At 40.2% G+C, this 11,118-nt stretch overlaps 1 protein-coding gene across 2 annotated transcripts in view; it reads right to left on the bottom strand.

The window, feature by feature from the left end:
* Positions 1-8,214: 8,214 nt before the first annotated feature.
* Positions 8,215-11,118, bottom strand: part of fat3b (FAT atypical cadherin 3b) — a 61,898-nt gene continuing 58,994 nt past the window's right edge. For both annotated transcript variants that reach the window (XM_032534541.1, XM_032534543.1), the window contains one exon: positions 8,215-11,118. This exon is cut by the window's right edge and continues 1,710 nt beyond it. The gene's annotated coding sequence lies outside the window, so the exon portion shown is untranslated.

Genomic DNA, 11,118 nt, shown 5'->3' with positions numbered 1-11,118 from the left:
TTGCTCTAAATGCACACACAGTGGTGGGTCTGCACGGGAAATCCGATCAGCACACTGTGACTTCTGTGGAGCGTTTGTCACAAATGAGCGCGAGACTTTTGAAAGTATATTGCGCATAACAACAAAACTGCCTTTTTTAAACTTAATCTAAAGTTACATGATATGAGTACATTTTCTGATTTATTCGATTTATTAAAACGTGGGCTAATGCATTACCATTTTCAATCAAAAACACAAGATGACAGATATTAAAACAGCTGGGGCTGTATTATGTCTTTCAATCGCAAACACAACACGCTATTGATTGAACCAAAATCATTTAGCAGTGTGATTGCATTCACCAGGGTACCAATCATTCAAGTGTGGACTGTAATACACTTTGTGCACAGCTGCAGTCAGAGCAAGTAGAGGTGGCAGTATAATCCCATTCATCCTTAAAGTGGGTAACTGGTGGCAACAGTTCAGTCGAACTCTCTCTGAACCAGTGGATTCATATGTCATCGATACCGTCAGTGCCGGTGGTGACACATTGAGGCCAGCGCCATTCACTTGTTTAACTCCACACTGCTGGGCGAATAGCTGCAGCGGATGCCCTCAAGCACAGCAGCAGGGGCAGATTAGAGCAGCCCAGTGTCAGCCTCAAAGGGTGATGACCAGGCAACAGACAGCTCTGGCTGTGTGAGGTCAACCAGATTGACACACACACACACACACAAACATTAAATTTAGAGACAAACTCAACTAGAACAGTTATGACAGGGTCCAAGCCTTCTTGGCACGAGTTGTCGAACCCAAAGTGCGACAGCCACGCGGCAAACGTCAGCAAATATCCCAATGCGTAAGCTGCAAGGTCTGTAGTACTTTCCATTTACATTTATTTTATACACCTGTTGTAAAGGCACCAATACATGTTTGGGTGTAATAGGCCATGCCTATTTTGGCCAATAAATACACCATTGCTTGCGTTTCCTCAAGGGTTTCCCTACATCGTAGCCTCCAAATTTCCTTAAAATCGCATGAGCCCTTCATACTAAATAAACTTTTTGTAACTGTATCACCCCTAAGTGGTTCGCCAAATTTGGTCCAGAGCCTCAGAGTGTCATGGCAAAGAATCTTAAGTTTAGTGAATCTTAAGTTTAGTGTTTATATCATTTAATTTGGCCGAGTTATGCAAATTTCTTTTCGTAGCTAGCTACACAAATTTGTTAGTGCATAATATTTTGATTTTTTAATGGAGAAAAATATTTTTAAAACTAATAAAGAAGACTACTAAAGATGCTATAGGCCAAGTTTTGTGCAGATCGTACACATGGCCTAGGATGAGTTTGAAAACATAGTTTTACAGTATATCACGATTTTGCTGGGAGAACAGTCTAGGCGGAGCTGCTGGGCGTGGGCTATATCAGGAGATTCAGCTAAATTCAAGGCTCGGTGGATATAAAGTTTTTAAATGGGCGATGTTTGATGTGGGAGTTATAGGGCAAATGCGTTTTATTTTTGTTATAGCACCCCTACTGCCAGAAGTGTGTACATTTTTGTGCCTAAGGTCCTTGCAGGGTTCTGGGCCAGTCTTGAAAATTGCCCAGCCACACCCTGTACGGTTTAGGCTGTAGAAATACTTTTATCAACGGAAAAAATGTAATCAGATTACAATAGGGTTGGCAGCAGCGCTGGTATTGTTATCCGCATTGCCTTGTATACATGGACTCCCAGCCCCCTCGGGCTTAGACCCCTAATATCCTGTGCATGCTTAACAATATCACAATATCTTACATCAAAAAAACTGCACCAGCATTGCTGTATAAAACATAAATCTGCTAATTGAAAACTGCAATGCATTTATACTGCTGTGATATTACCATGGTGGACATGCTTTGACAACTTCAAAATCAATAACCAATGTGATTATTGTGTGACGACCTCGCTCATGGCAATATAGCATATTTTTGTGGTTATAAAAGCAGGCATGGGGATGTGGATGATTGATGTCTGGACGAACTGGTCACAGCAACTGAGCATCAACACCGTCCAAGAACAAGCAGCATAGCTGCTTCATATGGCGATGTTCGTTGTGCTGTACCCTACAGGACAACAAGATCTTATTAATATTGATGAGTCTTTGTTGGCTTACTCTCATTGTACGCTCGCCATTGTTCCACAGAAAGTTTAGTTGAAATGACCAGATAGTGTTGCCAAAACAAATGTCTCTAGAGTATGTTGTAATTTAACAAGGGGAAGCCTGGACACATTGTGCAGTAGGTATGTGTTTCTTGTTGGAAGGATCTTTGGAAATAATGTAACAAGTGTAACCATATTTGGGTCTTACGTTATTTTATGGTTTACTAATAAGACATAAAAATACATATTTTCTTTCCAATTAGACCAAAACTAGATATGATGTGGTCTTTATTAGACATATTTGTTTTTCTTGAATGTATACAAACAACATCTAACTGGTGTTTACTTCACAATGGCCCAGGCCACCATTGTAAATAAGAATATGTTGGCGCTATGCAGTTTTGACCATTTCTTCACTGTCCAGGTTTCTCCATAGAGCTCCCCCTACAGCTGTGGAATAGATATTTGTCAGGCCCATATGTCTACTTGTGTCTAACTCCTCCCTCGATCAGTCTGCGGCTTCCTCTTTCTCTGTTCCTCCGATAGTGCTTTCCTAGCCTTCTGCTTCTTTTTTGCCACCTCAGCCATGAAAATAGCTAACTACCTTGTTAGCCAGTTCCTGATTGGGCGTATGGGTGCAGTGCCATGAAGCAATTTGTTGCATCGCGAGACCTGATATCATGCGATATCGTTTGATATCATGCGATGCTTCCTTACTTCCTTACATTTGCTAATGTTGCAATTGGATTGTGTGTTCTCTGTCACAGGGTCTTTCAGGATTTAGCATATACTGTATTCAGCCATACTAGTGGCTCAATGGACGGCAATGACAATCTGTCTGACATTTAACACTTTTGTCCAGAGTCAGACTGAAATATACTGAAAACAACTATTGAATGGCTTCTAATGGAGTGTACAGAAATTCATGGTCCTGAGAGAATGAATCCTGGCAACTACTGGGTGAATTACGATGACATATTTTTGTTTAGTGCCGCCGGCTCAAATAACTCAACATCAACATGTTGGATTTGCACAACATTTTGTGCAGACATTCATATGTTGTAAAGTGTTGGCCAGTTTAGTACCAACTTGTTGCCATTTATAATTTCAGATTTGGAAATTGTTGCAATATTCATTTTTAATAGTATCATTTATATTTGCAGATGACTTACCAACTTTGGCAGATGGCTTATTTGAATTTTTACAATAAAAACCAGTTACCCTGGATAATAATCATTTAACATTTGCTCATAACATTTGGTGAAAAATCTAAAAAATATGGACTACAATGTGGTGGGCCATTTACCAAGGAACATTATAATTTTATTTAAATTTTTTTAATCTGTTTATTAATCCCCAATGGGGAAATTACAATTCCCACTCTGTGTCCACACTTTGTTAGTAACCACACAGTCCTGAACTACACACACACACATGCTCAGGATCTATACATGCACTAATGGAGAGATGTCAGAGTGAGTGGGCTGCCAGCTGAACCAGCGCCCTGAGCGGGTGGGGGGGTACGGTGCCTTGCTCAACAGCACCTGGCAGTGCCCAGGAGGTGAACTGGCATCTCTCCAGCCACCAATCCACACTCCCTACTTTTTGGTCCAAACGGGGACTTGAACCAGTGACCCTCCGGTTCCCAACCCAACTCCCTATGGACTGAGCTACTACCACCCCCTACCACTAGAGTTGCAATTTCTGCCATTAGATTATTATTTTAAAGTAACAATGAGGAAATTTACAGAGACAGAAACTCAAAGGTAGAAGGTATTAATCCTATTTTGTGAAGGTTTGTGCTCTCTAGTTTGCCTTTTAGGTGTGTCTTGTGCATTATGATTGTTCTTACATTTGAGTCATCAGATAGACTGTAAAGGTTATTACCACGGGAATTTTACGCTTGCACAGTTCAACAAAGACCTTATAAAAATCGTACTATTGTTGTAACTTCAGCATATCTAGATGCTTATTCTGCTGGACAGCTTAAAAATCCTTGATGATCAAAGCACAACATAGAGCACATCTTGTTACCAAAATCAGATCTCAGCAATCTCAACGGTGACGCTGAGCCCATGATGCAGCCAAGCTTCTCATTTTTTGTCCATTATTCTGCCTCACCTCTGTTAAATGCAGCATTTCTTTACAAGATCAGAACATCCAACAGCATAACACTGGAGGGCTCTGTCAAATCAGCATATCAGAACTCAAGCCAAGATTTATAGAAGGGTAAAATAAACAGGATCCTGATAATGGCTTTCAGCTTTTGTTCTGTGCTCTTTGTGTAGTTTGCAGAAAGTGACTGTTTGAAAAAAGGAAAGAAAAAAAACGTCCCATAGTTTGAGAGCATTGGTCTTCCAATGTCAGGTAAATGTTTTAATGTAACAGCATTCAACACCAGTTGAGTTGTGTGGAATACTCCAATGGCATTTTGCACTTCTGTGCCACAAGCAAATTAAAATAAATTATGCTGCAGAGCAGTTAACTTCCCTGTCTCACACGCATATGACAGAAGATTGCCTTAATAATCTCTTAGAACAGCAGAGAGAGTTGGGTGATGGAGTAGGGCTTCGCTACTTAGTCAACTGTGATGATGATGTGAATGATGTGAATTAATATTGTCACATATGGACGTGACCCTTTCTCATTCAATTTTCCCATCCCCCCATGTTGCCTTATTTTAATGGTGTAAGCATGTTGTGTCAAATTAGACTCTCTAAAATGAATGTATTCATGAATAATATAGATTATGGGAGTGCTTGAGACACTAACTGCATTTGTGACCATGATATGGTCATGTGAGAGTTGTATGTGCATGAACTGAATGACTGTGTGAACCTGCATGTGTGTATGTGTGCGGTCATGTGTCTGTGTTATCAGAAGCAGATGTTAGGCACATAGATTAGGTCTAGCTGGGTGTGTAATCCTTGTGTTACTGAGAACAGCGTGGATTTATAATCACCCACACTGCTACCCCTCAATACGCAGAAACTGGGGAATGGTAATCTCTTATACTTTCCCCACTTCTCTGCTCATCTCACGCCTTTCTTACGTGATCTTTCCTTTATTCCCCTCCTCCTTTATGTAACATTCATTCATCTTTTTGTCCATCCTTTCCCATCCCTGGTGTGTCCAGCCAGATCTGTAAGAGCGTCATTGTGAAAAAAAACGGAGAAGAATGAGAAGAAAAAAAATGGGGCATGTGGGGGTAGAAAGAGGTTTTAAGTGGCTTAGCCGGATGGTCAGCAGAGCTAAAGGGACTGGCAGGTCCTCATCAGTTTCCTCTGATGCATTATAAATAAACAACAGTCACTTTGTTTACTGCTCTCTCCCTGTCCGTCTGCCTCTCTTTTCGCTCATGCACCCTCACATTTGCCTTTGGCTTGACCCCCTTGCCTGTCACTAGGACAGCCAGCATTGGAATGCGTTAAACAAGCGGGATGGTCATCAAAAGAGTGTGCCAGAGAGAGTCAGTAAATTATTGGGACATGTTGCATAATCCCTCAGAATAGTTTAATTAGCTGTGGAACTGTATGCATAAATTGCTTGGGGTTTTTCCCCATTCCTCTGACCGGACAGCAGGACTATTTCTACCTGGGTTTGCATTTTTGTTGTTGATTATGTGTCTACTATATGTACGGCTGGAAGCAGAGGCAGTGTTATGTAAGGTTTTGTCCAAAAGGATACATGTCTTGTGGGTAATGACTGTTCTTTTTCTCGCTCTAACGACCCAAAAGGAAGGCAGGATCACCACAATAAATAATCATGAACAAATGTGTGGATTCTGAGAAAGCTGACATGCCATCTGTACATTTTAGGCTTTTTGCTGTTATCACTTGAGACATCTTTTGCATATTATGCTAATTGATAAAATCTCATTTTCTGATTTGTCTTGTTGTGACAGGCAGGGTCAATAGCGGAAATACAGATGCAGGCATTGTGATCACATTGTGGAGCAAAACAAGCTGATTAATTTTAGGATTTAAAGTCCGTAATATGAGATTTAGAACGTCTCCTGCAGTGACCCGTTTCATCAAATTTCATGTTCATTTTACACAAAAAATCAGGATTTATTTTTACTGGGCTAAGGATTCATCTCCCTCAGGTTTTGCCTTGTACCTGTTTGAGTCTTTTGTGGTTTATGGTTCCTGCAGGGAGAGAGAATAGAACTGGAACAAGCCAGCAAACATTTGACTATGCGCTATTTCCATCTATTGCACTGACACAAACTGGCATGCACTAAAAGATATATGAAGTGTTTAACTCAAAAAAGATATCCACTGTTCAAAGGATGTAACCCGTACATTGACAAAAATGATTGCTGCATCTGCTGGATTTCTTAAAATGTACACTTTACAAATATTAATTTGAAAAGGATGTAATGACAGATTCTTTATATGTGGATAAATCATTTAAAGGTTCCTTTTTCTCTCCAAAACCTAAGATACTCAGGCTTGTATGTTACCAATGAATCCTGACTTATCCCAGTGCATGCATACACAATGCCTACGTATGATATGTTTTTGAGTGGGCGATTGCTTATTCTTGTGTAAAACAACACTGCTTTCCCCCCACTGTTCACAGAAACATACAGTATTTTGGGAGCAGTGTGTAGAGACAAACGTTATGCATCTGTACTAGAGCAAATGCATGCACACACGTACAGTACACGCACACCTCTTCGCCCCTGAAAGGTGCAGGAAATGATGCTACACAAAGATTGTTGATATTTAAACTCAACAGCCAAAGAAATAAACCCTCCCTTCAGAATCTCCGCCCCCTAGATTCATGGACGCACATTGTCATAGCGACCAGTGAAATTCTTCTGCTAGTATCTCTGCTGAGTAAACAAAATATGGCAGAATCGATGTTAGCATACGTTAGAAGCAAACTGCTACTGGTCTAAAGCCAACCAATTGGGAGCATCCATCACAAACAATAGCAAACAGATGAGGTTAAACTGACATATTGAAAACAGCAAACATTGAAACAGCGAAGCTAACGTTATTACTCGCTTGTCCATAACGACGAGAGCCCTTATTAGTTTTCATTCCTTTGAAACCACAGAGGTTTCTGCAATGTTGAAAAGCCTCACCGATGTTAATAAGGCTCTTCCTCCTTTCCCAGTCATACATCCCAGCATTTTTATTTCTATTCTTCAGTCCTTTTCCTCTTTTTGCTGTTTTTCAGCGATCTATTTATAACTCCTGGCCGGCCGGCACATTCACATGCTGCCCCCCCTCACTCGATTGGGCGAGCAACTGGCACTGCATGTTGCTGATTGGCTCGAATAGTGTTTTGTGGCTCTAGCGCACATTTCTGTTTGTTTTGTATTTACAGGGCCAGGGTTGTGTAGGAACAACAGATTTTTTTTGTTGTTTTTGCGCACACAGAAAATAGAGAGCTAGTTGACCGTGAGGAGATATTTGCTGAATTTAAAACATTTCTAATGGAATAACAATGCTAACTATACCTTTAATTGGCCAAAATGTGTTGTGTGAGACAGGAAAAATGAAACACAAACATGATCAGGGGAATGTCTGGTTGCCATGGGAATGTTTTGGCCAGACAGTCAGCCTGGTGAGGGTTTATAGAAGGAGAGTTTGATAAAAACAAAGACAAAGTTTGTTTCTCAACTCCACAGGGGCAGAGAAGGAAAATTATCATAAAACCACAACGGTTCCTCTGTGTGTTTACTTGTTAGTTACACACAGTGAGGGCGGACATTACCCTCCCTTAAACCTTTTGTCACCTATCAAGTATTTATGACTGGTCACCTTTTGAGGATGTAGATAAAGCAATTTAAGAAATGTCACTGAACTCACCGGTGCAATTCCTTGTAACATTCATTAATTAAAGTTGCTTTCATTTGGATGGTGTGCAGAGGTGCATATTCTATTAATCAAATATATGCTGGGGCTATGGAATGTGGCTTTCATTTTTCATGTGGCTAATGGCTGGTGTACAACGCATTTCTGACAGCAAAGGTATTATCTGATTACAGACAGGTACTTTTAGAGATGCATAGTGTGCATAATTTGATCATAGCACTGGGTCAGTGTAGAAATGAAACTCACAGGAACAAAGAGTGCCAGGCAATAAGCTACATACATCTATTGAAGTCAGCCAAAAAAAAAAACCACTTCCCGAGGTAAACAAAAGCACATAATCAGAAGATTTTGCTGAAATCGGCTCAGCTATTGACAGTGTGTAAAGCCAGAACAATCTTAGCCATGATCATAACACCCTTTTCATATAATCGCAAATGACTTCAAAATAAAATGCATTGTTTGACTTATCATCCAGTTTATGAATTTAACATTCCAGAAGATATTATTATGCCTTCAAGTCTGCCCAGCACACTGATGACTTTAAGTCATCTTTCCGCTAAATGAATCTACCAGATTCCAGTCGAAAAGGAAAGAAAAAAACATATAAGCGGCGTGACAAGACTGACTTGATAGGATTACAAATGTTATGGGGATTATTCATCTCATGTAGTCTGAGATATACAGTAACACACCTGCTCCAGCACACCAGGTACATATTCACCTCTAGGGCAGATGTTGTTTTTTTTCCCAATTAAGTTTGAATCTGCTTGATTGGAGAATATTGTTTAAGTCCTTGAACATCCACACTGGTACATGAACATTGTGCTTCAGCACATCAGCCTCCGACATTACTGAAAATCCAGCACACTTGAACGGTACTTAGCAAGATGACTCAATGGAAGGCATTGAAGTATTAAAACGTGTCAGCAAAGGCTTTTCACTTGTTATCATTGTTGACTCACAGCATTGAGATTTTAAGGTTCAAATGTTTGATTTTGACTTTGGAAGTGGCTTGTTCTGTGTTGTGTTTGTACACTCTCACAGTATTCCTGTGGGTTTCCTTACAGTGCTCCGGTTTCCTTCCACAGTCCTCAGATATGAAGGCCAGGTGAACTAGATACTGTGAAGTGTGAATGTTTTATTTTGTGTTTGTCTGACCTGTCCGGAATGTTTCTATCTCTGTTGCCCCATGCAACCTGAGATACAATTCAGCAACCCACTTACAGAGTAGATCTGTACAGGAATGGATAAAGAGGAGGAATGGATGGGTAGACACCATACTGTCAGACATGAATACATTAGATGACACTAGGCCTGATTGTGGCCATGTTAAGACTTGCCAGTCGGTATTTGTTGCTATTGGTGTTGGTTGTGACAGTAATTCCAAAGAGTCATTCTGTATAGTTCCTTTTAGTATTAACATGCTCTAAGGTTATTCAGAAAAATAACATTCTTGCAATAACAAATCCATCCATTTACTCTAACTGGCAAGCAGACATTTTTTACTTGCACAACAAAAGCAGTTCAAAACTTAACATAAATTTTAATAGTATTTTCTTTTAGAATACTTAGGATTCCATTTGACAGTGTGCCCTTGAATTTTTAAGGGCTGTATTTCTTCACAGTGTTACATCATCATTAAGGTACATGTAGCGCACATTGTGTCTGATGTGGATGATTTGCATTTACACCTGGTAATATCTACTCTGTCCTTTGAGAGTCCAAAATAATTTGCTATGCATATTGTTTGCTGTTGACATCCTTGCGCAAGATGTGATGTTTTTTTCTCTCTATCACAAAGAATGTTTTGTGAAAAAAACAAAACCTCCTTTTAAATCAAACACAAGGAGCCATTTTATCAGTTTATCTTAAGAGTGAGGTGAAGCCAGCTTAGTGCAGCTGTGTCTGTGACATTTAGTCTGGCTCATTAACACTCCACAACTGTCCTGAACTGTTGTTGTGAATATGTTAGTCTAGCATAGCCAGACCATACACCAGCACTGGAGTATGGTCTGGGATGGGGGGGGATACTCTGGCTTGTTTGCATTTCTTAAACTAATTACAATTGTCTTGGGCGATGCTAAGCTCTGAAAGCAGCAATGGTGCCCTTGCGAAATACATGACGGAGATAGCAGAAGGGGAGGAGTTTTTACCATGTGTATATGTCTTGGGTACTTTAAGGATGCATTTCCACATAATTCTCTAAGTCTTTCAGCACATAAATTATGAAAATTTGTATAACATGTTAATAGCGGGTATTAAGTGGGATTATTTTCTATCTGCTGTTTAAAGTTCAGCTGTGGAAATATATATAGTAAAAGGTACATAATGTACATCAGAATCTGTGTGCAGAAATTAATCTGTATAGTTCCACACACTGTCTTTCATAACTCCATAGCAAGTATTGTGAGTTAAACTAACAGGTCAAAACTATTGTTGAGCTGCATGAGTAAAACTGTAGCAATACCTAAAGTGCTGTATTTTATCATAGTAATATATGCCCCTGACGCCTGTGTTCATGAAGAGGCTCTTAAATGTGCTCTAAGTGATGACATGCGTTTTATAGGATCCAACATTTTTGTCACGTACAGCATCTCCTCAGTATCTGCTGGCTGCCTGTCCCCTGAACACACTGTAAAAAAATGTGGTCTCTGTAAAGAGCACAGGGTCTACAAATGCCAACAAAAACAAACTGCGACAACCTGCACTCCTAACCATGACAAACTGTGTTCCACCCTATAACCGAAGCCCGTCTACGGAAAGCCGGTTTACGCCCTATTTAGCCTATTGTACTGAGTTTGGTTGCAGTTCCACCAGAGTTCCACCGGGGATGATCGCAGGCGAGTGCAAAAACAAATGGGACTCTATGGAGCTAGACGGCTAAAGTTGTCTCTTTCAACTGATTCCCGTTGAGAAATCTCAGATTTTTTTTCCCGCAAATTCAACATAGATTATAGGTTGAAAGTTGAACGAACGATTACCTATGTCATTTTGATTTCTTACAGGTTGAGTTGTTGTTGCCCATAACACGCTAGCATTGTCCTAATGAATGCTGATTGGTCAGTGAAGGACTAATTATGACTAGCAATCCCGCTTGATGGCATCCGAAGCGGAACCAGAATGTCAGAGTAAATATTTTGGCGTGGTCTTTAAAACATTAGCAAACCTC

Source organism: Etheostoma spectabile, chromosome 13 (genome assembly GCF_008692095.1).
Source record: "Etheostoma spectabile isolate EspeVRDwgs_2016 chromosome 13, UIUC_Espe_1.0, whole genome shotgun sequence".
Lineage (NCBI taxonomy): Eukaryota > Metazoa > Chordata > Actinopteri > Perciformes > Percidae > Etheostoma > Etheostoma spectabile.
The sequence above is the reverse complement of the archived record's forward strand: the minus strand, read 5'-3'. Positions and strand labels throughout refer to the sequence as shown.